Source organism: Anser brachyrhynchus (genome assembly GCF_964034855.1).
Source record: "Anser brachyrhynchus genome assembly, chromosome: 1".
In the NCBI taxonomy this organism is placed as follows: domain Eukaryota; kingdom Metazoa; phylum Chordata; class Aves; order Anseriformes; family Anatidae; genus Anser; species Anser brachyrhynchus.
This window is the reverse complement of record NC_137694.1, coordinates 188,080,093-188,107,282: the sequence shown is the minus strand read 5'-3', so window position 1 is coordinate 188,107,282 and position 27,190 is coordinate 188,080,093. Positions and strand designations below refer to the sequence as shown.

The window sequence follows — 27,190 nt, the reverse complement described above, 5'->3', positions numbered from 1 at the left end:
CATTTCTTTTTAAAATATCGTTTAATAGAAGGTAGTTAGAGTTAATAATACCTTTAAAGATGTCAAAGCAGATTATCAAAATAACCATCACTTTATAGGAACAATGTACTAATATAACTTTAGCTGCCTGTAAGCTGTACAGTAATTTACTATGCCTGATAAGCTCAGACCAAATTCGTCACTGGCTATCCATCTGCTGGGGTGAAACACATTAGGGTTGAATTGGCAGGGTGGGCCCCGTATTTTCCTTATGATGATTTTCTCAACAATTTTTCACTATAATAACTTAAAAGATTTTAAGGTAAACCTAAAAATGTGTTCCTTTTCTGTCTCCATGCCGCAAATCATATAGCTTCCCCTACTAATTTCCACATCACGCTTTTAATTTCTGCTTGCATTACAGCAAGGACTCTGGATTCAGCGAGCTGGGGGGAAGGAATTCAGTTCCATAGGAAACCAGGCTGCATTGATGCCAATGCTCAGAAGGCAATTCATTTAGCTCAGTTTTACAATGTTCTCTATGGTGGGAATAAAGGTCAACCACTACTCATCACTGGGCAATGGGTTCCTACAACTTCTGGCAGCTCCAGAGTGACTCACTCAGGGAACACATCACTGCTGCATTCTTCGCCAGTGCTGCAGGAGTGACTGCATAATGCAGCACATTGTCCTCACTGCCCCATCCCTCCCACCCTGTCCTTCTTTAGAAATGCAAAGAGAAGAAGGTGCCAAGGGGCTGTTATACCGAGTAGGAGCTCCGCAGTCTCCCTCTGCCCTGAGCTGTGTGCTTGCCTAGGTCCAAGAAAGTTCCTAAGACAGTCAGTTATAAGAAAGGACCCTGAATCACAATATTTCCAGTGCTACAGGTCTGTTAAACTAAGGCACAAGCGACTCTAGAGGAGACAAACAAAAATGAGCACATAGTCATGCCCATAGAAAACTAACAAGCAGCCAGATGTTCCCTAAAAACACATCAAGACCAGCATCACTGGAGACTCACCCTCTGTTCCACAAACTGTGTCACAACCAAAGGCTGTATAAAGCACATCTTCTACCAATACCAGTCAAAAACAAGAAATGCAGCTACCAGAACAAGGCTTTTACTCTATATTTTTTTTTTTTTTTTGCTTGTGGTGTGAAGGGAGAAATACACACACTTGTTGCTATCACTGCTTTATTACAAACCTCAGATGAACTCTAAACCTTCTAGAAGTCGGTGCTGCTCAGTGTTCAATGACGAACATGCTGGTGCCTTACAGAGTTTACAGTCTTCACAGACAGACAGAAAAGGAGAGGATAAGAAACAAAAGCATGAAGACTTACGGATGGTCATCCTACGAAGGCAGGAGTTTAGGTCCTCTGAGTTAAGAGAGGAAGATGCGAGCTCACCCCACTCAGAGTAGAGCCCAGGATCTCCTCCCTCTGTGGTGAGTGCTCCAATTCTCGGGTTATTATGCAAGAGGAAGATAAGTCACAACCATCTTCAAATGAGTAAATGGATCCCAACTGCACGGAGGTGCCAGCATTTATTTCCTATTGTTCCTGTATATTCCCAATGGAAGAGGTATTTACTTAACCGAGGCAGACTGAATCATCCTCCAGTGGGTGGATGGATGGAGAGGGGGAATGGGTCTTCAAGTTCTCTGCAAGCAAACGCCTCTCTCCTCAGACTAACGAAGCAGCTATGCCAAATGGACTGGATCATCTGTTTAGACCCAGGTACCTAGAAGCTTGAATTAAAAGGGTTTTCCACAAGACACGTTGCATCTCTAGCAAATGCCAATGTTTCTTGATTTTTCAGACAAATACCATGGTATTGCTAATTATAGTGGGCCTGACTTTCATCTGGAATAAATTAGTGTTGCTGCTGCCAAAGACTGGCCCAGAAAATCCATGTAAAACTGCAGGATGCTTGCAAGAAAATGAGGCTCTGTGTTAGGTGGAGCCTTGTTGCTAGGAAGGCCTGTTGTTGAATGTTTTAATCTGAAAGATTAAAAACATGATTTCACATTACGGTCTCTGACTTAGCATGGTAAACAGCCTTCAAAACCACAATCTAGTAACAGTGCCTTTGTCCCTGCTTGCCATCAATGGCAAACTCTTTTCTCTTTCTTTTTTTTTTCCAAGTTATCCACAAAAATAAAGCAGAATAAAACCAGAAACCAAGTGTTTTTTCAAAGGTAGAACATAATTTAATCTTTAAGACAGAGAACAGAAGAGCGTGGGTTTTCTCTGACTGCGGACTTCTTGTAATTTAACTGAAGATAAATATTTAGATAGCAACCAATGGGATATTTAATTGTCAGGAACTATTATATTTAAAGAAAGTGCTAGAGATTTTCAGACTTGTTTTCCTATGTGTGTTGACAACCCATTCCCATAATTTACACTCTGTATGACATACAAATACAGTCACTGTTATAATTTGTAAATTGTTAATATTAGGGCTGTAGGGATGGCTGCACTTTCAGCTCTATATAAAAGACAGCTTTTACATCAACATCTGGCTGAACTTCCATTACTTTCCCATCCATTACTCGTACTCCTCCTCCTTTTTCTCAGCCTTTCCAGTTTTCTTCTTACTGCTCCCGTGCTTGATCTGATCTGGGAAGCTGCAAACTCTGGCTGCTCTTGGCTGCTGCAATACTTACAACCCATGAAACAAATAAACAAGGGGGGAAAAAGATAAAACCAAACATAGGAGGATATTTGATAAATCTAACCATGCGGATGTCTCGAACTGTACATGCGATCAGCCAGTGGCACCATCTGAACTTGAACGCGGTATCCCTCCTTTCCTACCCTCTCCCCTACTGCTCGTAGCATTCACCCGTGACCCCATTTGCACGAAGATGGAAGGTCGGCAGGTCAGAACCACAACTTCTCGTAAATATGTCCAGCAATTACGGCAGTAGGACTCGTGATGGGACAATGGGTTCTTGAAATGCTACAGAAATAAATCGGGAACTAACTATTAAAGCTGACAAACCTAAAATGGATTACAGGATTAAAAGTTTCTTGAGTTTCAGGAGTTACTCTCAGTACCGTTTCAAATTTACTCTGATTTGAGGCTAAGTTTTAAACTTTCCATATCTCAGCTTATCTAGATGTAAAATAAATTCCAGAATAATATTTAGTTCAAAGAGATTCTGTGAAGTATTACTAATTAGAATTTGAAATCTCTGGATGAAAAACACCACATAGCATCTAATAACCAGAACTGTATGGACAGAGTCTCCAATTGCTTCACCAGTGAAGCTACAGATAAAATATTAGATTAAAAGATATGGCAAAAGCACTTTACTAAGAAATACACGTGTCAGTGTATAATATGTAATTTAACAACATTCTTTATAAGTATATATTTTTCAAACTTTGTTGGGTTTTGTGTACAGCCACAGAAACACCTCCAGAAAGATCAAAAGAATATTTCTCATATCAGAAAAATAATTTTACTCAGGGAACAAGAAAATGAAACCGCCTCTCCAAAAGAAAAATGAATTTATAAGATGATGCAGCTCAGAAACAAATTATATATATTCTATTAATCAATAAAATACAGTTGCCAAGGCAACACTGACATCAGAAAGTGAAATACAGAGGTCCGTCTTACATAAACACATACACATACCAATATGTTATGTGAACTTTTGCAATCTAGCAGTGACTTCAAGGAAAAATATGTTTTTACAAAAGAACACATATTTTCCCAGGCTTGATAGATTCTTGTGTAAGAGCTTTTATGAGATTTTAGACAAGTTGTATTTTGTTTGGTAGCCTTTGTTCTTGTTCTTTTCTTACTGGAAACAAGAAAATGTTGGGAAAAATTGCTTTCAATGAAAATTAATTCTCTCTATTAAAGTGACTTAAAACAGTAAAAACTGGAAGGGGAACTCCACCAATGCATTAGAATAGCAGTCCTGAGCATAGTTAATACTAAAATGCTAGAATTTGTAGATCCTACTTGTATTTTATTATGCAGACCTCAAAGGACAAATTCTTAGTACCAAGACTGTAAATAAGAGGGAATTTATTTACACAGTACTTGTAATTCTTATTCAGCCTATGTTTAACCTGAAGGCTCAATTCTACTGCCTTATTCAACAGCTATTATAATCCCACTGTAGAACTGAATCACAGAGAAAGATGATATGGAGGCTGACTACAGGTGATGCCATCCAGCCCCTTCTAATCTCTAATTTTCTATTTTATGTGAACTGTTCAGGAAATTATTTAAAACCTCCCTACCAGAGCCTCTCAGTACAAATGGTACAAATGTAGGCTCTGGTACAGGCTGCTTCTTCAACTGTAGCTAAATAAAGTCCAGGTTTCCCGGCAAGGTTTGCAACTCTTTGTCCCTTTTTGCAAAAACCATTGACAATACCCATTACTCTTAGGATACGACCTTGTGGCTCTCTAAACCACTGCTCATGTTTCACCCATCTGTGTACTCAGCCACCTGGAGCTGGCAGATATTTTCCTCACTTGGATGCCATTGCAACCAGGGCTGAGGAATTAAGACAGAGCTAGAGCTGTCTACTGAACTCAGTCGGGAAGCTCAGGTGGGCAATATATGTGCAATATAAATAAATAATATAAACCGTGAGGGCATTTGACTGCTGCCTTAAAGGTCTGCCAGAATGCTCATTATCAGCACTGAGCTTTCAAGACTCCATTTTCTGAATGATATTTTTCAAACAGATTTTTAAATGAACTAGTTTAGCTTGTTCAGCATCTAAGTTCAATGAAAAACTCCAGTAGAGATATCCCAGTGAGATCTGGGTCAGGCTCCTAATTTTCAGTTTAGTTGAAAAGTGAAGTTAACTCATTATGCAGTTGCCTGAAATGCTCTTCTAACGACAAACTTGTGGTGTTTTTACAAAGAACTGAGAATATGGGATGGTATTTTCAGGTATGTATAAGCAATTACAGTCCAAACAAAACAGTGTCTTCATTCCTCATTGAGTTAAGTGATGAAAAGGCTGACTATTATGTGTGATTACCTCTTCTATTAATTTGGATGTATAAATTAGACATGTTTCTACAGGCCTACAGAGATTTAATGCGCTAAGCACTAAATATGAACATACATCTATATTTTGAATTCAGTGCCTCAGAAGCACAAGAGAGGTACACATTGCTGTGCTTGTATATATCGCATTCGCTCCTGGTCATCTGGGTGCATACTCCTAAAAACTAAATCAGGATGACAGAGCTGCCCAAAGAAGTCATTAGCCACTGGTGAAAGGATGTACCTCTGTTACAAACAAGCATCTCCCGGAAAATTTGCTATAACCTTTGTCTCCAACAAGAGGTGGCCCATTTCCTGCTCTGTGTGTCCCTGCTGGGACACAGGAGAGACAGACGAGGCACAGAGGGAAGGAACAGCACTTAGCTGTGCTGAAGAAAAGAAGCAGAGGTAGTTTTTGGAGTTGGGTCCTCAGCGGTAGAGGGCAGCTGGAGGTGTGCCATGTGGACGGTGTCTGCCAGGGGGACTGAGGCACCCCAAGAAGCTCTAGCAAGGTCTGAAAGTGGCCATGCAGGGCATGGGATGTTCACCCCCCACCTGCAAGCTGAGGTAGAACCTCCAAAATCTCCTCAAAACCAAGTGAAGGAAGTGGCCCCTGGAAGGGCCATTTCTGTTCGAGCAGTACGTTCAGCCCTCGCTCCTCCCAGCACTGCTCTCTGAAGATGTTCCAGCCTCCAACCCCTGCCGCAGGACCACAGGTTCCCACACACCTTCTGCCCAAATTGTTGGCTGCATGGGCAGATTTCGAGAACGGAGGCAGCCCTAGCCATTGATTTCACACGGCCTTCAATTTCATTTGCGATTAAGTACCTTAATTCCAGCTTTAAATGGCAGCTACTGCTGTTTTTACCTTTAAGAGGAAGACCACCCCACAGAAGTCCCCTCAGTCAATCCTTTCCTTTTGTGCACAATGTCCACGGGTTCAATAGAAGCTTTTACGTGACACGTGTGATCATGTATTACTGAGCCTACTTGCCTCAAAAGCATCCATAAATCAACAGAACAGAGGTAATTAAGGAACAAAACGACTCTAAGGGTTCGATTTAAACACACAAACCCCAGAACATTTTAGGACGGGATGGGCCCATCCCTCTCTGCCCCTCTGTGCAAAAATGTTCTTCAAACAGCGAGTGATCTTAGCTCGTCTGGATGTGTTCAGTGGATGGAAACTGAGTTTAATGTAGCTCCCCTGGCTTTTATCTGATTAAATCAGAATCCTATTATTATTTTAACTTTACAATCACTTAATTAAAGTAATGTCCTAGCCAAAAAAAATTGTCTGGGTGGCCTGACTATTATGCCGACATGGTTTTTATGAGGTGACCTTTCTGCTGAGTTCAAGAAACCATGCTCGATCACTAGATTTGGGTGGGAGTTTTGCTTGTGAGGATTATGAGTACATTACAAGCAAATCCTACGTGATTTATGCATAATTTTTCACTGAAGGTACAAAACAAGTAGCCATCAACTTAATGCCACTTAAAGCTGAAGGCTTTAAAGGGTCACATAAAGTCATCCTTTTTATGGGACAGCAAAAATTCATGATTCTAGGTTAGGGTTATAAATGAATAAGTAAATCATTTATGCATCGCGTTCAGCTGGCCTCCACTCCAAACCCATTTAGCACATAAGAGCTTTGCTGTTGCCGTATGTCCTGCAAAGACATTCGATGAGGGATATTGTAATGTTTCACAGCCTACAGCTCCCTTTTATTTCAATCTGATCTTCTGTTTTTAACAGTATCTTGGCTTCGTCTGATAAGAAAACAAGAATCAGCTGTAGTTCTACCACCTGGCCTATGCTTGTCATATACTATACTGCAATGCAAAAAAGGACAAAATTTATCCAAAAATGGGGTAACATGCAAAGTCTATAAAAATACGTTCCACGATATTTCTCCTCTAAGTAGTCCACTGAGGAAGGCACGTTTGCAGTGGCCACATGAGGGATTTTTAGGCAAGGAAGAGGCTTAAAAAGCTAATTGACATGTGGGGACTGTAGGGCAGCAGCAGAAGTGGCCGAGGCTCGAGCACAGGTTGTGACTTAAAGCTCCACAAACCCTTGCAGAAGAAGAAGGCGCAAGGGCTGGCTGTCCCAAACCTGCTCCGAATTACTTGGAGAATGCAGTCCCAGTGGATGAAAAAACAAGTTTGCACAGGCTTAGACCCCTTTCTTTCCCATCTGCCAAATGCGAGATGAAAGTGAGACACAAGTACATGTCAGATGCAGCTTCACTAGAACAGGAAACAATCTGATAAAGTGGAGCATTCTAGTTAATGAGCTTAGGGAGAGAAGGAATATTTAAGGGAGTTTTAATAACAACATACCACACGCTTACATCGGATCTGTTTACTAGCACTACCTCATGAAGAGACCTCTCAGTGAAGAACGTAGTCCCTCGCAAGGACCCCACGATAACGGCGTATCTGAAGAAGTCACAGGAGCACTAGATTTGCTCTGTGCCGTATGACATCCCAGTGGCATACAGAAAGGAAAAGAACTGGTAGCTTCACTTGAATACTATGGTATCAACCACTCAACAACTGCCCCTGATCAGATATACCAAAACCAGGAAGGACTCAAACTTATTTAATCGAGACAAAAAATGGTTAGCCCTCTGAGAGGCTCCTAATGAAAAGTTGTTCTGTAAGAAGAAAACCAAATTAACGAAGTTGAAAGGGTTAGGATTAATCTAAGTTCCTGTAAACGTGCACATCACAGGTCAGCACACGAGCAATGAAGAGAAGTCTGAGATAAGCGTATCCTCCACAAAAAGACACAGAAAATCAGCACACATCAAGACCAATGAAACCAAAGTAACTCAGCAGGCTGAAAAATGTTGCAGGACAACAGCACAGGACACTGCTCAGGTGGGAGGTGATGCTGGGTTTATTGCTGGGATACTGTTTATGCACAGCCCTTAATGTTTCCCGTCGATCCGAAACAAATATTTGATAAATATGTGAAGCTTCCTTGGCTGCTGGAGTGAAATAGGAAATTCTTCTTTCTTTCTTTCCCACTCTGTCAGTGAAGAATGTCTTGATCGTACCAAGTGGTATGTATGGGAAACTGGATGCGATGGGATGGACACAGTATTTCTCCCTTTCTCCAACTGTGCTGTGTGACCCTGCATTGGACATGGCATCGTAGCCAGGAGTAAAAGGCCGCATGAAGAGATTGCTGGGTGTAATATGAGGTAATATTGCCAATTGAAAAATCCATTTTCTCCCCATTTTTGGAAAGCCTCAAACCCAGTAGCAGCGTATTGACCACCAAGTGTCAACCTCTCGTTCCTGTTTCATATGAAAACGTTGGCACCGATCCCCTGCAGCATGAAAGGAAATCACTGCAGATATGCCTGGCGTATAACAGGCACGGTGACTGTCATGCCATGATGTGAGATTAGCTGATTTGAAGGCAAACACCTTGGCAGGCAGAGCACACAAAAATTTCAGTAGGGTAGAGGAAAGACACAGAGGTACAGCGTATCCCGGTTTTGTTCCTTATTAAACAACAAACCAAACAGACAAACACAGAAACAGTGGCTATTTTAGCAGCAAACGTCAGAAGAAAGCTGTAGCATCATCCTAGCGTACGCAAGTCACGTGCCAAAGTGGGATGAGCTATTTCAGCACGCCCTGCGCGCTGAAAACAGACTTCTCCCCACTGACAGGAAATCTCGGTTTTTGTCACAAATTCCTTCCTCCCTCTTCAATAACAATGCCCCCTGTCAGCCAGGCTTCTGACAGCCTGCGGAGACCTGTATCAATTTCTGCCCGCTCCCCTTTTGCAAATAATTTCCAAGATTTACCCGACGCTGCCAGGAAGAGAGCAGTGCCAGTGGAGGGGGTGGTAAGCAGAGCCTGCAACTTTCAGCTCACTGAGACCTAGAAACGAGAAGCAAAAACCTAACCGTGCAGTAGGAAAAGCAGCAGCACGATGTATCGGGCTGTCCACGATGGTCCGGTCTCCTTTAAAGGTGCCAACAACCCCAACCAGAACAGGATGTCAGGATAATGTAAAGAATCCACTTTTTTTTTTTTTTCCTCTTTTTCTTTTTTTTCCAGTTGTCCCCACCATCAGTCACCATGCCCCCTCCCCCTAAGTAAATGAAATCAATCAGCAGGGATTTCTGTAAAATACATAAAACAGTCATCTTCCAGACTCTACCAGAAGATAAACGGTTCCAGACATTGGACTGCAGCCATTTTCCCACACATGCTACAGTGTTTTGTCATCCATATTGGGCCATAATAGTGAGCGGGCTTTTTTTTTTTTTTTTTTCCTTTTTTTTTTTTTTTACAGTCAACAGCCAATGCTTCTGCTTCTAGCACGGAGCAACTAGTACATGAAAAGCACTGCCACAGGAGTCATTTTTCTGTACAATCTGCAACAGGGCTGCCTCAGTGCTAATAACACAGCCTGGGGTCTCGTACGGGACGTTCACACTTATCTGCTATAGCTCATATCATCTTATCACTGCCAACTGGAGCCTCACAACCCTTTTGGGATTAAAGCATATCACCCCAAATGCAAGCCACTGAACTGAAAGGAGTACGAAACCTTATCGGGGAACTTGCTAACGAGAAATAATAGGATTGCTTACAATCTCTCGTGCTGTCTTAGTGCTCGTTTCAGTGAAGGATAATACAGATACATGACAAAAGATGCATCACAACGTGAGTTCACTATTCATTTATAAGTATTATAAAGCGAGTCCTTAATAATCTGTTAACACAAAATGCACTTTGGAAAGAACCATGGGGCTTTTTCATTATTAAGAAATGTGCAACTAAATTCTATCCTTAATTAAATCAGGAGTAATTTTATTAACTGCAGTAGACTTAAACCTGACTTACATCAGTGTAAGCGAGGGTAGAACTTAGCCCCGGGGTGTTTATACGCTGTAGTTCCAGTTAGTTTAGATCTATTTGGGTGGGAACTCCTTTCCCCTTTCCAGAAAAAATATTCTTGCCTACCCTTTTTCACCTCACAACTGGGGCCAAAGCAGTCTTTTCTCCTAAGAAAATTTTCAGAAAGGTTACGAACAAATCTTATCCTCAGCAGGAGATGACCTTATTAAATAAAACCAGCCTCTCGAGTGATGGACAAAGCAGTTTTAAAGTTTGTTTACAAGTTTTTAAACAAGCCACCTCAAACATATAAGCTTATTTACATCTTAAAAATAAATAAAACCTTTAAGTAAAAGCTATTTTATAAAGGAGACACTTCGGTCTGTTTTCAAAGCTGAAAAGCCCTTCCAAACACTGCTAGCTGCTGTATCAAACATCCGTGCTACAGTACAGAAACTTACTGTCAACAGATAGATATCCTTAGGCTTCACTGTACCTTTGAACCAAAATCACTTTCTTCTGTACTTCATTTTCTGGTTTCTTGCAATCTGATTCTCAGTTTCTGACAGATGGCTCCTCTGTCACTGAGCGCTGCTTCCGCCTCCTTATCTCTGCCAGCTAATACTTCCACGATGCTTAGTTGTTGTCTGTGGAGCTGTGCTCTACATCATTTCTACTCTGATCAATGCTCTGCTTGGTTTTAGGTTGGTTTCTAGTCCCGCCTCCTGCTCTTGAAGAAACGAAAACTCACAGCTGGATTTTCTATAAATCATCCCTTTTAACAGTGGCTGAGCAAGTATGGCAAATACTACAGCTAAGACCTGCTGCTCTATTTGAAACTTCAAAAACAATTCCTCATCTTAATGATGCACACATGAAAGTTAATCGTGTACTAAAATCACTAATACTGAAAAATAGTGGCCAGATAATTGTGACCTTCAGGGCTTAGAAGCTGATTAATGTAATACAGAACTCCTCTCTGTTCCAGAGGGGGAATATAGTAAAACATACTGCCTCAGTGAACTGCTTCATATAATGTTTTGCTTTGAACAGGAGCTTGTCATTCTCACAAAGACAAATTTACATTTACAATACAGAGCTTTTTGACAGACTAAGCCAGAATACGCACTGTTTAGGCTAGCAGCCCTTAGCTTGAAAGAGCCTTTACCACCACACCAGCTCTTTTGAAGTGTGGGCAGGAAATACTTTTATTTTTCTGCACAGCACTGAATGCTCTATACAGCACTGAACTCATTATCATGTTTAACAAAGCGTAGAGTATAAAAGCAAGGTGGTACCATAAAAATAGCGCTGCGAACTTTGTTCCCATGAGCCGAGCAAAACAAAGCTGAGTTTCTGTAAACTGTAGATTGTTTTAATCCTCCGCCCTCCAGATCTTCTTAAGAAACTGTGCTATGGAAATTAAAAATTACGGGGCAGAGCTGGATGCAGTTTGAATGGGCTGCAAAACCCGGGGGTTCTCAGCTTTTTCTAGAGTGAGAGCTGCACCATTGCTGAAAGTGTCTGAAGAGCTCTCTGCCCTCTGATTGATGATGAAAAGTCTCCTCTTCCCCTAACTGATCGTGTCCCCACGGCACGCAGGCTCCTGACCACTGCCCTGGCTTAGATCAGCTGGAGATTGCTGTCACAGGCTCCATCACGGAGCCCTTTAGACTCACCTCTGCTGGCAGCTTAGGGAAGAGTGCAGAAGAGCGTGTGCCAGGAGGGGCTTTTCCCCTGGTGTGCCTCTGCTTCCAGCAATCAGGGATCTGGGGACTTCCCCAGCCAGATGCTGGAGCTGGACTACAGCTCTCAGTACCCGCAGCAGACCCATCTTCTGTGAACGCATCCTGTCCCTTTTTGAAGTCAATTACGCCCATTCATAGCGCGTTCTAAAAATATAGTGGAAAAGCACACACACAAAAAAAGCACTTCTGCCTACTTACACCTACTCTCTAACCATTTCATTACATGCCCCACAGTTCTTACAAGTTCAGTTTTTCCACATGATAGATGACTTCACAGGCTTCTGCCAGATCCCGTTTAATCCTCTTTTTTCCATGCTGAACAATCTCATCTACTCGGTGCCCATGCTGACCAGCCTTACCGCCCATCCCTGTGTGTACTACTGCTCCCAGTAAGAGATGCAGACAGTCCTTTAGCTCCCATGGTAGAAGTTGACACTACAGGATCCGAGTTCAAACCTCACTCCCAGCCTGTGACTGCAATTTGTGGAAATGGGAGAATGCTTTCAGTTTCGTTGATTACAATTTTGCAGACAGCAACTGAGGATAGTTGGTTGTAATCTTGCGATCTGACAGCTCTCCACAACCACCACACAAGAATTTGAGAACAACCAAGCCAGACAAATTTCCAAACGCTTACTAGCCAGGAAGCCTAAAAGAAAGCCTTACGGATTGAGTAAGCATGCTGCATGTGAAAACGAATATATTTGCTCTCCTACTTTACATCACCCTCTGTGTGCTTTGGTTCCAGACAGTGCACCGTGCTCCTTAGGGATGAATTGGAAGATGTGCTCCCACCACTAGTAAGTATTCAGTTCACAGACTGAAACTAGAGTAAATGGGGTGGGGGGGGGGTGGGGGACGGGGGAACACCAAAAAAACAACAAAAAAACCCCACAGCAAAACATGGTAGCATAGATGTTGGTTTATGTAGACTGTTTCCCTCTGCACATCTTGGCCTATCCTATTTGCCATCCTATTTGCTGACTGTGAGCACAGCTCTGCAGTAGCCCTGTACGGCTGAATATGGGATGGCTGGGGAATGAGTTCAGGTTCCTGGGAGACAAATCATCTGCAACGCTTATCTGCAAGCTATTCGCTGTCTCTCTCTCTGCTTTGGACCATTCCATCTAACTTTCTCTTAAGCAGTGCAGACATGAGTCAGCCTATGTCCCCTGGCCATGGCATCCCTGACCCTTCTTGGTTTAGTAGTAGAGACGTCATCCCAAGAATGAAGGGCAGTAGGACAGTTTCTCCTGCCGTTGCCGTGCACAATGCAGGCCTCACTTCCCTCTCACCTTGAGCTAGTCATGAGATCTGCTGAGAGCTCACAGCAGATCAGACTTCAATGAAAAATCAGAGTGCTTCCTAAACTGTGGCCTTACAGGTCAGGTACAAGACACCACGTGTTACTAATTAGTCTTATTATCATTTATAAAGAGCTTATAAGATGTCATACAAAGAGAAAGAACTGGAGACCTACTGATTTATTCATTTGGTAGCATGACCCCTTGGTCAGAAGTCTGACAGGCAAGAAAGCTCTGTTGGTGAAGAGCTTACTGTGCCTTACAGATTTGGACCTGCTTAACTGCAGTCTCTCCTTCTGATGGCACTTGAAAATCACCAGAAGAAACATGAACCTACTTTTTGTTGTGTAGACTTCTATTAAAGAAAGACCTTTCACTTTTACGTGAAGAGCTCCTTCTAAGGAGCTAGAACTCCATCCAAGGACCTTCAGTGCTTACAGCCCCTGTGAATTATGTACTGCAGAGAGAGCAACTGCAGAGCTCCACATGCTCTGGTGAAAGTCTGCCCTGCCTTGTCCTTAAAAAGCTGAATCATAAAATCACAGGGTGCTGGGGTAATTCAGGTCGGAAAAGGACCCTAGGAGATCTCAAGTTCAACCCCTTTGGTCTTCTGGCCTTTCTGAAACACCAAGTTCACAAATTGTTTCAGATCCCCACAGCTGCACTGGGGGGAAGGAGGAGGAATAAATTATTTGGCATTTTCCCCCCAGGCAACTTGTAAATAGAAAAGCTGTGCCTTCCCAGTGCAACTAGGGTGGTTATGGCTGCTTGTCCCTTGACTCTTTTTGGAAGCTGAATAAATTTAATCTATTGAATGTTCTGCCATGAGGCTGCCAGGCAGAAAGGTTTTAATACTTTCAAGGCACTCTGACTGCACAGTGTATTTGCTTATAATGTGGTAAGAGAATTATGAGCCTCTTTGAGAAGAAACAAGAGGTATGAGGACACTCCTGGAAGGATGACCAAGCCCAGCCTGCTAGGAGAAGAGCACTCGCATTGTGCCAGCTCTCCTGGCTCCTGACAGACCTCTCCTCCCTGCCTTGCTCCTCTGGTGGTCGAGCAATCCATTTCCAGCTGAGATGTCTTCAAGGCTGGGCTACACACCTCATTCTCATACCAGCGTTGTCCTCCAGCTCAAAGGCTTGTGTCCATCGTTGGTGTTCACCCTACAGCTGCAGGCAAGGAGAGCAGCCTTGCTCTCCTGCCCATGGACAGGAGACTAAAGCACTGCCACTGCTCCAGTCCCCTTTGATAAAATTAGCTGTTTCCCCTCTAACAGCTTTTCTGAGTGAGCTGATGAGAGCTGAACAGGGCAGGGTCACAGGGAAGGGGAACTGAGCGCCGTGTGGCAGATGGGGCCTCATGGCGCTGCGTGCTTCCAGCGGCAGGGCCACCTTGCTAGGCCGTGTTTCATGAGCGACTTGCCGCTCTCCTCTAATCTGCAAACACACGCTAGCCTTTGTTCTCCTCCCTCACTCCCAACTGCCAGCCTCCCAGATTACAGCAGGTATTTCCTGCTGCTGTCCCATAATCACGCCGCCACGCAGCTGATAACCACCCTGCGGCCGCCAACCCGGCCGCCCTCAGAGACGGGAACACGCCGCCAGTGCCCCTCTCTGCCCCACCGTCTGCCGGTTCCCTTTGATCCCCTTTTTTGTTATTGCACCTCCTGAGCTAACCCTGGAGGATACTGGAGGAAAACTCGAGGCAAAGGTTTTATTTTGTGCCACCGGGGTGAGGTAGAGCCTGTTTAGAGGCTGCAGCTTCCAGCGGTGCAGGACGCTCTCTCCGTTCTGCCCCAGGCTTAATCCCAGCATCAGGGAATGTCATCTCCTGCCTCTGGCTCTTGCGAAACGTCTAAGATTTAAAACAGATCTCTGAACTCAGGAATATTTTTCTATGTGACATTAAAAATACTCATTACAGAATCACAGAATATGGAGGCTATTATATTTGAAACTCTGCATCAAAATAGATATTTCAAGGTAAATTAAAAATTTGATAACTTTCCACTTAAAGCAGAAAATTGCAATAATATGTTGGGTGCGGATTTTTGTCCTGGGCGGTTTTCATGCACTAAATGCTCTTACCTAAGATTGCCATTTTCCCAAAGGGTTCCTGAACGGTTTATCATTCACTTATGGTTGCAGTAGTTATGCAAAATAGGACAGTTGTACTATGTACACCTGAAGAGAAAGCCGTATGTTTTTGCATTCTTATATAAAATACATTCTTTGAAGGATCAAAATATCTATTACCTAATTTTTCATGCAAACTTATTTACATGTTGTACTTGTGTAGCTTTTCAGAGTCTTTCTCCTAGTGGAAAATCTCTGCAGTTTGCATGGCATATCTCTGTGTCACGTGTTCCCTTCAGTAGCCAATATAAATGTTTTTCAACTTGAAACTCTACAGCTTGAGTCTCGCTTATGGAAGTCCGGCAGCACCCCTCTGCTTTACTCATCACGCAACCAGACGACTGCTAATCAACCCGCACACCTCGCTGCAATTCAGCAGCTCCCAGAGCTGAGTCAAAAGCAGCTCGGTTTGGGTCGAACTGGGTGATAAATCCCACCCTGATCATGGACTGGCTGTTAAAAACACTCTCCAGCAAGCTCTGTGCCCTGGCATTTCCCTTCCCAAGGACCATTGACAGTGTCCTCAGTTCAGCAGCATCTCCTTGTTTCCCTGCTCCTGCAGCTTGGGATGTGGCAGAGCTGCCATCACCTCTGCACCCCGTGACTCTTCCACCCTCTGCCCTGTACCATGCCCTGATGTCTGCTCCTGCTAACATGACCCCATGGGACAACGCATCTCTGATAAAGCCCAGGGGCCTCAAAATTTCACTTGCTGCACTTAAACGGCATGAGCCCACTTTAACATGAGGTTCACATCGAGCACAGCAGAGGCACAGTATTTCATTAGTTCATTCAAATGTTTCAAAGAGCTCAGAAATAAAAATTCTTGGAATTGCTGCATGAGTCAAACTTTTTAAAAAAGTTTATATTAAATTGTGAATCACTGGTTTGCTTCAGGGGAGGAAAAAAATCTTGTTTTCAGCAAAAAGTTAATTGGGTGTCCTGAAAATAAGTAATTAAAAACACCACTAACAGACAATAATCATCTGGAGTGCTAATTTCCTTCTGTACATAAAAGGCTTGAAAAGGACACAGTACGAGAGAAAAGTTCAGCATCAGCATTTGTTTCAAGACCCAATACACTCCGGGGCTGGCTCAGGATCCCTCCTGCAGGGAAACAAGAGCTAAAAAAGTTATTTCTGTTGTTGCGAAGAAAAGTTGGATTTCTGAAGTCAAGAACAGCTTAAATTGATCTGAGTCACAAATAAACTACCACCTGAAATGTCATCCCAAGAGCCTTCATCGCCATCCCTATCATCCCCCAAATGTGTCAGAAGTGCCGTCACCATGGGCAGAAAATGGAGCAGCTATTTGTAGGGTTGTAGCAGTGCTGTGCAACAATAAAAGACTGGAAGCAAAGAATATGGTTTCCAAATGAAACAGCAGGAGTAATTTCTGCCGACAGGATGTAATTACTGCTCTTGTAAAAGAACCGTGGAACACTTAATGGTTTCAAGCACTAATACCTATGGAAACAGAGCGTTCCCTAAATACCCAGCCAAGAGCTAGCTTACAGTTGACTTGGAGAGCAGTAAATCATCAAGAACACATCCTGTACTGCCTCATTCCAAACACTGCTCTAGCCTGAATGCTTAAGTCTCTGAAATCAGGTATGATCGCTGCCCAAAGTGAAATTTCTTCTGTATCTCACAGGAGCTGTCATTAACATACTGGCTGTGCCATAGCCCTAAGTATAGACTTTCCTCCATCATATCTCAATGCCAGATCTGTGACTATTTCAGGTAATTTATCCGACAAGACTACTGTATTCCCCAACAGTCTGTTTATGAGCACCCAGGATCTGAGACTGCACAAAATATATCAAGGTAAATGTAGTAGGATATATGGCATCTCAAGCTTTACATGCTTCTGATACTAATTTTCTTAAGGTCTGACCAAGATATATTTCCAGAGCAGAAATAAGAAGCACCATCAAAATGCAGCAATGCTTTAATTATGGCTAGAATGTTTCCAACATCTGAAAGCCTCTTTGTAGAAAGAGCATTGAGTGAAGTATGCCAGGCTTTAAAAACCCTACGGCAATTCAATTTTTGCATTTATATGCAAAATTTCATAACCATACTTATGAAAACAGACAAGCAGAACTCTCCACAAAGCAGCTCTCCTGTTACAAGTTTCTTATTAGTTATACCAGCGCATTCTTCAGCTTTGAAGAAAACAATTGTCCCAGCACCTCCTCTTTCACTTCCACCCAAAAGACAAAGTTTCCGCATCACAGCCATATTCCTAAGACCTCCAGCCTTCCCCCCCCAAAACCAACTCCAAACAAGACTCCAAGGCTTACCTCACCTCCTACAGAATATCTTGCATTATCCAGAGATTTTAAGGTGGAATTTGTTGAAATTCAGAACAGCGTTACTCATCACAGATAAAGATTGTATCTAAGCAACAGGGAAAGACAAAGTTTTTCTGCACAGTCCTACCTTAATCCTCACAAACATCAGCAGAAAAAAAAAATGCTTACATGACAACAATTCATGTGAGCAACTGCTATGGAGCTTAACAGGCTGTAATCAACACATCAAAGGCTTATTCTGAACAAGCACTTATGAAAATGGACATGAATTCTCAATGCTAGCCGTGCCAATGAATTTGTGATTCTCCCATATTCACACTGATTGAAGCGAGAGCAAAGAAATCTGGTTTGTGATTATTTCACAGCATAATGTTTCTTTTTAGAAATATGCAAACACTTATCGAGCAAAATGCAGCATGCATGAGGTATGAAACACTGTCTCCCTGACCTTTCAGAAACTCAAAGATCTGAAGTTTGCTTTTTTGTAAATTATGCTATTGACAAATTTGTTTTCTTTCATCACAGGCATGAGTGCACACACGTGCACAAAAAGCTCTGCTAATCATATTTCCATCAGCACGGTCCTCCAGATCTTTCAGCGTGCTTTACAGGGGAAAAAGACAAATCAAAGAAAAACAAAATCTGGCAGTACATTAGGCAGCTTTGGGCAAAGAAAATGATGGATTCTCCTGAAGTTGCTTCCTGCAAAGCAAGACTTGCTTGAAGAATCCTGCTTATGCATATTACTGCTGCGAAGCTACTGGGACATGTGACGCTGAAAGCTGATGCAGCCAAGACAGACACTACTTAGTTTTAGAAAGGAAAAGGCAGAATACAACCCAACAAAGTGAAGGGATTTTTCTGAAGAGTCAGAGACAATGAGATCTGATTTCATTCACATTATTCTACTAGCTCCTAAAATGGTCCCAACTAGACATATTTTTTGTGTACCGAAAGCCTATGATGCCAGATGAGGCCTTGTCCTCCTTTCTTGGGAAAGGCAACAAAGACTTCTGAGCGCAAAAAAGACCACACTGTGGTTTTGTTTTCAAACATCACTTCTAGGAAAAAGGGCAGAAAAAAAACTCCACAAGATATTCTGCACCCAATGAATGGTTGGGCGACTGTGAGTCATTTTCAATCTTGGCACTCGTAGCATGAACTCAGAAAAGTCATTACCAGTAATTTTGTCATTTCAAGTGTTTACAACACATGAGAAATAAGCCTTTAAAATAAGAAGTCAGACCCAAACCATTTCAGGGACACTTAGAGATGACCTTACTATAACTTCAACCTAAAACCATTGTACACTGTTTAAAGAATATTTTCAGATGCTCTCAGTAAAACAAGGCTTCCAAAATCTGCCTTGAAAAAGAGCCCTTCAAAGGAAAATGAAATGCTACAAGAAGTGATACAGATGCTGAAGGAGTCACTAGACTTCACTCTTACTCACTCGAAGGACTGCCTGTTCTGTTGGATTAACCCAAAGTGAGCCTGCAGGTTTTTTTTTCCCTCTTTTCTTTACTACAGCCAAGCAAAAACAAGGAGAAGAAAAGGAAACTTTTCTTCATTTTAAGAAATTTAAAGGATTTATCCCATACAGCACCACAGCCAAAATAATATTTATACTGGGGTTCTTATTAACATATGGCAACAGTTTGTCTGAGCTCTGAGGAAGAGTCTACTTATGAATTTCATTTGTATTTGCTGTGTTTTAATGATCACTGTTATAAAAGTCTGAATGAGCAAGCTGAAAACAGAAAGAAAATATACAAATTTTGGTTTCTTTCAAGCACCCCTTTAGACTTGTAAATGATGAAGTGAGCAGTAGTGGTGTGGGCAGTTCCAGCAACCTGAATCATCTTCCATCTCCATTCCCAGCAGGATTATCTGGCAGTGTCAGGGAAGAGACGTGATATTCTTTGAGTCTACATTAACCAAATTATCGAATGAAATTAAGGGTAAGGACTTCTAGGAGCATATGAACAAATAACCTGATTCACACTGGATTTCCAACCAGCTTTTTCCATATATGTTAACTCTTTCCTGTGCTGATATTTTGGTGTCTTGTACTGTGTGAAGCTGCATAATAATAACAACCTTTCTGTCAGAAAGAGTATTAGAAGTGTCTCCTCATGTCAGGCACATCTATTGACACAACACCTAAAGGACCTGTATTTGAGACCTCTGTAACCTTTGCCAAATTTAAATGAAATCAGCCAACAGGCCCCAGAGCTATCGAGGGTGGAAAGCAGAGACAGTGCACAAAGAGAGAGTGTTTTCATAAGCCTCACTTTCATAGGAAACCAGGGCAATCATATACTGGTTAAAATAAAAAGTTTTCCATAGATTTATTTACAGGCTGGAAATTCCTGCAGCTCTGGCTGTTGCCCGCTAGAGGCCGTGAAGCACTTACGTCTTCCTGACCCAGATTGCCAGAACCAAATAAAAAGGAAATTAGAAACGGAAAACTCACTGAAACCTAAAATGAAAACTATCATCTCTGAGCATTATACTCTTCAAATCTCTCCCATCTCCGCCAGGCCGGTGGGAGCAGCAACCAGCTGTTCTCATGTGGAACGAGAGACTTGAGGAGGCCTTGGTGGAGGAGGCGGATGGGGAGGAGTGCGTGGTGCAGCTGGCTGGAGGGAAGCTACTCCTTCATGACAAGCCCAGTGTAAACAATGAGTAGTCAAACATAATAGGCCACTTTTAAAATCAATTCTTCTTTTTGAGTATCACTCACCACTGCGACTGATCCTGGCAAGCTGCAGCTGTCAACAAAAAGGATGTCAAGTGTGAGCGGGATTTAACGAGCAGAGTTCGCTGGATAAGTAAAGCAACAAAGAGGCATAGACAGAAACACCACCACGAAGGCCTGACGTGCTGGGAAGGAACCTGAGGATGTTTCTTGGTTCGCAGTGATGTGAGAAGAGACCCGACTGAACCAGCACAGCTGACAGGAGGCTCAGGTGGAGGCAGGGCGAGGAAGGGCTGTCACCCCAACAGCGGCCAGAGGCAATCAGGAGAACGGACCAGCACCCGCTGCCCAAGGGAGCAGGTGATGACACTGTGGGGACACATCGTACCCTTAGTGAGTGACACAGCAGAAGTGTCAAAAAATGGGAGATGAGGCCTGTGCAGAGCAGCAGCAGAAGAGCCATGATCTAATGGGAGAACATCCAAACCTGACTCCCACATGGGAGGCGAAGGAACGTCTTCCCTACAAAGCTCAGGGCTGAAAATCAGTTAAACGTCTTCTCGGAATAGTCATCTGTTGCAGGTTACCTAGGAACCTGCAAAGGGTCAATGTGGATCAGATTATTCACTGCAGTTATTGACTGCCCTGCTTTTTGCAATGTTGAGTTTCATCTGCCATTGTGCTATTCATATGCCTGGCTTAATTATGTCCCATTTAAGTCCCTTTATCTTCTCCTATGCCATTTAACTGAATGCTTCTGTGTCTTCTGAAAACTCTGCTTTGTTTTCCATGCTTTTGCTGTAGATCATTAAATAAAATGACTATGTCACACCATTCCTATAATGAAATTTCAGGGCAGCCCAATGAAAACCTTAGTGAAAATGTATATTTATTCCTCTTCTTTGAGGAAGAAGCCTGCACATACTCGGCAACCTTGTGGTCATATATTCTATTAAGAATATATATGTAGTATATATTCTATTAAGATCTGGGGACTGTGGGTTTAAGTCCCTTCTGGTTTGTGGGCAGATATCTCAAAATATTAAGGTATTATGCCAAAAGTGAGACCGCTTTGTCCTCTGACAGCTGTTTTGCAAGAAACTAGTGATCGGGCAGTTTGCGCCCAAATGAACAACTTGACCAGCTCAGTGGGGAACAGGATTCTGCATATCGCTTTTACAAGGGTCCTGAGCAGTAGCTGGTGCACTCAAGTGCAGAAGAGGGAGTGTTTCAGGAGGATGCCCCCTCACCTCTGCTTTCAGCCCAAGCCCTGCTGGGCATCACGCACCTCCTCTGGCTGATGCTCAAGGAGAAGCTGAGTTCTGATCTCATACTGACTTCTAACATGTTCCAGTTAATAGGCAGCCCTGAGAGCAACCACAGGTGTTCACATACTCTTTAATCCAATTAGGACTCTTTTAAAGCAAGGTGTTTTTTTTTTTGTCTGGTGTCTCAGAAGTCACACTTAATGGGTCTGCAGTTATTAGGCAGTTAGAAAAGTTATTTGCACTTTGCGATTTGCTGCCAGAAGTGCAGCAGGAGACAAGCACCAAAGTCTTGTGAATCCCACAGCTGCCGTGACTTTTCCATATAAAGAAGGAGCAGTTGCTTGAGGCATTTTAGAGACATGCAGGAACACAGAAACAGTTTATTAATACTTAAGTCAATTCACAGTTATTGAGAGCAGATGGTCAGTCCGCACCGTGAATGAACCTTAAACCATCTAGACATACAGGACCACTGCAAATGATGAAACAGTACCAAATTCACAAAAAGAAATCCTACATGGTCACAGACAGAAGTTGGCTCAGATTTGGATCCTATCTAAAGTGGCTTAAACCCAGATAAAGCTGTCAATATTAAACTGAGTCACTGGCTTTACAGTTCTAGTTTCTTCTTTTTGCTGGCATATATAACCCTCAGAGCAGCCAAAGCTAAGCTAAAATAACGTCCTTAATAAAATAACCATATCAGCATCATTAATAAAGCTAGGAATTAAGCTAATCCTCCCTTGTGCCACTGCAATTCTGCTGCATCAGAGATGTGGTAGCAGCATTAGTGAGAATGGAAATGGAGACCTGAAGTTACATCCCCAAGTTTTTCATTACTCTAAAGTCAGTTAACAAAAAATAGCCATACACACTTTGCTTTAACAAATTCATCTGTGATGCACTCCAGAGCTTTTGAATTCTTTCCATACACATGCTGCTTGTAAAGATTCTACAAAATAGCTTTATAGATGTATGTATCTTGAAATGCAGTCCATAGGCAAATTAGAACTATTACAGCAATAGGTAATAATATGTCTATACAAATGGAAGGCCTTACACAAGACCATGTGCCTTTCAGTCTACATTTCAGCCTTTCATCTCTTCATTTTCATATTCAAACAGGAATGTAGCTATTGGGGGGAAGAAGGGAAGCTTAAGCTAAGAGCTCCGTTATGTGGCTCCTTCTGCATGTGTTCAGGAACTGAATTCCAAATGGTCAACCACCCCCTGAGAGGGCCACACAGTCATCCTCCAAAATCTCCTTCCCTGGGACATAAACGATTCAGAATTCCAGCTGAGTACATCTGGACTTCGAATGGCAAATGATCATTAAGGTTAATTTGACTGCCAATTTACAGGTCTTTGCAAATGGGTAAACAGATTCTGTGTGGCAGACCAAAGGGGGCTGACAGCAAGAGTCGGCACACACCTGATTTGCCCACACTTTAAATAAGAAGGGAACTGCACCCTGGACTGCAGGAGGGCTCTGAAGACCAGACAAAAGGTTGCAACAGCACAAATGACAGAAAGAGGAATATCTGACGGAAAAATGGATGGCCATTGTATTTTCAGCAGGGGAAGGGATGTTGGTTTGGCAGGACTAGCGATCAGTTCAACTTGCTCTGACAGATCCCTCCATTCCAGATCAAGGGCTGACAAAATACTTCAAGATTTTGCCTGGTTTGGGATGCCCTGTCTTCGTTGTCACCGTTGGTCCTGTACTAGACTGTTTGACTGTACTCATCTGGCTTTGGTCCCTATCACAAGAGAACTAACCAACTCATGAGGTCTTTGAATCTCTGCATTGTAAAATCCTGAGATTTACCTGGGTGTAGACAATGCATTCATTTCCATCTTGAATAATTACGATATTTATCTGTGATAATCTATACTTTTTCTTCATATTAATGACAACTACCTTATTTATTTGTACAATGCTGCTTAATTTAGCCTCTGTGCATTTTGTGGCTTTTAACCTACCCAGCTCTGCCATAGTGCACTAAGGCACTGCAGTGGTTCAGACAAGGAGTGAAGTTATGAACAGACAGAGGACCAAACAACCGTGCATTGTCAAACAGGCAGTTAAGGAAAACCTCTGCCAGTGCTGGCTCCTGCTTCCTTTCCTACACATCCCTGTTCCTAACCCAGTGTTTCTATGACCATCGTGACTATTCCATATCGACTATTGACCCATAAGAGCTCTCTTGCTGCCTTCCCTCCATGGGATGGAATCATCTTAATACTGTATGAGGACCACTTTTCTTTGAGAAAGCAAAGAAGTTCCTGCACTACTATTTTTTAGTTTTAGTTTAATGGAAAAAAAGCTTCTTTCCCTTACTGTCCCTAAAAAAAAAACACCCTCACACACCTGTGGGGACATGAACTTGCACTTACAAGCAGGAGAGAATTTAAATTTCCAGGGATATGCTTACGACAAAAAACCTTAGGTTTATATTGCACAATCAACTTCTTAAGCTAAAACTTTGCCTAGCAGGCCAGTTTGTTTCCAGATCACTATATATTTCTGTAATTCCATGGTCTGGTTTCATGGCACAATGTACAAAAATAAGTTGATGGATGTGGCAAGCTTACCCTGCCAAAAGACTATTCGTGTACCTGCAGTTACGGACTCTGCAGGTGCTGCAGCCATTTTGAAGAAGTGTTGAAGTGTTACAGCCATTTGCAGAATCCTTTCTGATACAATTCCCTTTTTAACACTCAACGTCCAAATCACAGGACACTTTAAATGTTCTGCAGCTCCAGCAACAACATAATGGTAAGACATTGATACAGCGACTCAGTACCTATGACTTGCTTTGAAGTTTTCCAAATCCTTAAGAAAGCAAAGTTTATACAACTTTTCTGATGGATTGCAATTTACACATCCACCCACCTTGTACATTGAAACTAAGTATTAAAAAAAAATAAATAAAATGATATTTCTAGCAATATCTTAGTAACACTGCTTAATCCTGAAAACATTTCGCATTTGCCTGAAATTTATGTGATCCTACAATGCTTTTAATAGCCTATGCTACTGTATATGCCATAATACTTCCATTTAGAAGTAAGACAGCCCAACTTTTTGAAAATCTGTGGGTTGAATTCTGCAGTTGGTTTTTGACATTAATAATGAAACTGAAATCCTTCTTATTCAGCCAATATTCATCTTGATGTAGACAGATTAAAATATATGGTAGCAGCTTGTAGAAAACTCTAAGAATGCTTCATGAAACGCTGGCAATATAAGCTCTCTTCATCACTCAGGCCCTACAAATAAAATGTAATATAAGGGTAAAACTCCCTTTTGAAGAGTCTAATTACACCAATCTGCTTAGCTAGTATCCCTGTGAGTCCACCAAGCCATTCTGAAAAGTTTTATTTTTCTAGAAGGTTGTTAAAAAAAAAAAGCTTTACAGTAACTGCAATGGCAATCTGAGGTATCACTACAGACAAAGTGTGGAGGCAAAATGTGATAATGAAACAGCTGCCTGAATAGAGAATTTTTACATGTGCCTTGATAGCTTTACCATTTTTAATTTTTTTATCATCTTCATTGCACGTAGATAACACTTCCTTTGAGGAGTGCTCAAGCATTAATAGTACTGGTGAACAAGCATGCAAAATAGTAGTATTGGGAAGAAAAAATGTGATTTGGGCATCTGGTATGATAATTGTGAGATTCCAATGGAAAATGACATTTGAAAACTGTTGTGATTGCACAGTACTCAGACCTCTGTCCATTAGAAAAGAAAGATCTGGAGCAGACGCTGGCTTACATACTCAAGGATTTCAGATTTCCAGACACATTTCTAATTTTGTATAAACTTTTTTTTTTTTTTTTTTTGTCCTTTCTAAATCTGACACTGCTCTTCATTAAGGGCCAGGATTTGGAAAAAGGCAGAAAATCCCATGGGATTGAAAACAACAGATGTTGTCTGTTTTAAGCTTCCTTTATTCCAAATCGCTGAATTTAGTGCTTTTAAGATTTTTCTGCCTCTTTTTGCAGAGGCCTGTGATTTGCTCTTTAATGGCTTTTCAAGAGGCTAACTCTGACTGGAATGTATGTGAGAAGAGAATTTCAACTTAAAAATGTACCATTTTCCAGGGAAGATAGTAAAAATATACTAAAAATAAGAGAGAAGCAGTATCAGGGCAATATCACTGTGGATCCATACTGCAAGCAATAAATCCGACGTTATTGTCCCAGCAAATGGGTGGCACATGCTACTCACCTCCCACTCAGCTGTCCTTGTGCTTTCTGCTTCTCCATTTAAGCACTGCTCGACTGTCAAACTCAGAATATAACATCCTACCCCTTGACTACTGCAAAGGGATTTGCAAGCTTTCCTTAGAAACAAAATTATTTTTTTTTCCTCCAGAATCTCTAACTTTCCTGCACCTTCTCATCTGCCCTCCATCACTACAGATATAGCCAAATAACCCCAACCCTCAGCAGGAATACTCATTCCTTTTCCAGGTGAGTGACTGAGTCTTTCACAAAGATGTTGTGATTCATTTCACTGTAGACATGCCCGAGGCAATTCAGGTATTGCAAGAGTATTTGAAAGTGAGTGGGAATGGGTTAAAGAACAGTAGATTGGTAAGAAACGCTACGAACAGCGTAGCTAAAAGCAGGATCTGCACCATTTAGTCTACTGTGCTTTGTATGTGCATTAGTATTAACTAATGTAAAAATATGACCATAGGAAAAAGGAATGCAGACTGGGCAAATGCATCCTGGAAGTCAATGATTCCAAAAAAAAGTTTGAGTGGAGAAATAGCTGTGTAATGCTGTGGAAAAAATAACTGTGAAATGTGATCCTGAGATATACAACAGGGAAAGAATAATTAGAGAAGATTTTGGGGACAGCCTTGACATCCATCTCAAAAAATTTGAGAGATTTCAAAAAGCAGTCACAGAAATGTTGGATAAAGTGTTGGATATTATACAGGGAGCAGCAGTGGTTCTAGTCATCTAAAAAAGAAGTCTGAGAAATAATTTTATCACAGCGTAGTGGTACCTAACAGTGACGATCTCTTCTTTCCACGAAGAGAGCCTAACGAGAACCAGTGTCTGGAATGGAAGGACAGAAAAATTCAAATTAAAAGGCAAACGTGTTTTATATGTTTTTCATGCAAGAGAAGTTAATTCTAGATCAAGGAATATAGTATATTCTGCCTTTTTTTTTTTTTCTTCTCCTCCAAGGCAAGAAAGGATGCTTTTTGGGGAAAGGTGCTGAAGCTAAGCAACCAAACTGTGTTCTCATCACAAGGCATGAGACAGACAGAAGGCCAGGCCCAAAGAACTAATGGGTTTAAGCTTTATGAGGTCAGACCTTTCTATTAAGTGTCAGAAAGTCTGTGTTTACAGTGATTATAGCTGTGGTCATTAATAAAAATAATTGGAACTGACTGCCCCTTTTGTTTAATCAGTTTTGCATTGGTGCACGATCATTGAATTGCAAATGGGAGAAATATTAAACCTCATCTCTTCACAGATGGCAAGAGCTTAACAGTGCCTTCATAAACCCTCGATTCATATTTTAAGCCTTGACTTCCTCTTGTATCCCATTTTTTTTACAGCAGCACGAGCACTACAGAAGCAACAGAAGTTAGGCGCTAATACATTTTTGTTGTTTGCCAAGCATGAATGGATTAAAACATCAGTACTTGAGGAATTAGTGTGCCATTCATATTCTTTTTAGAAGTAAAAAACTATTTTCAGGTTAGTTTTTCTGGTCTTCAGTGAGGATGTCTCTGTTTGATATTCTGTCAAGCTTTTGTTCCTTCAGATGCCCGTGAATACTATTATTTCGAAAAAAATAT

General features: G+C 41.9%; 1 protein-coding gene and 1 long non-coding RNA gene across 14 annotated transcripts in view; one reads left to right on the top strand and one right to left on the bottom strand.

Annotated features, from left to right (window-relative positions):
* Positions 1–27,190, bottom strand: part of STARD13 (StAR related lipid transfer domain containing 13) — a 297,430-nt gene that overhangs the window by 67,854 nt on the left and 202,386 nt on the right. Inside the window, exon 1 of one of the 13 annotated variants that reach the window (XM_080568404.1) lies at positions 10,344–10,542. The exons of 11 other annotated variants lie outside the window; for them this stretch is intronic. The gene's annotated coding sequence lies outside the window, so the exon portion shown is untranslated. Of the gene's footprint in view, positions 1–10,343; positions 10,543–27,190 lie in introns of those variants that run through there. One more of the 13 variants, XM_080568403.1, reaches the window with a different exon arrangement.
* LOC308183080 overlaps positions 18,950–27,190 on the top strand; it is a 29,883-nt gene continuing 21,642 nt past the window's right edge. The window contains exon 1 of the long non-coding RNA XR_013942253.1: positions 18,950–25,841. This is a non-coding gene — a long non-coding RNA (uncharacterized lncRNA). The remainder of the gene's footprint in view (positions 25,842–27,190) is intronic.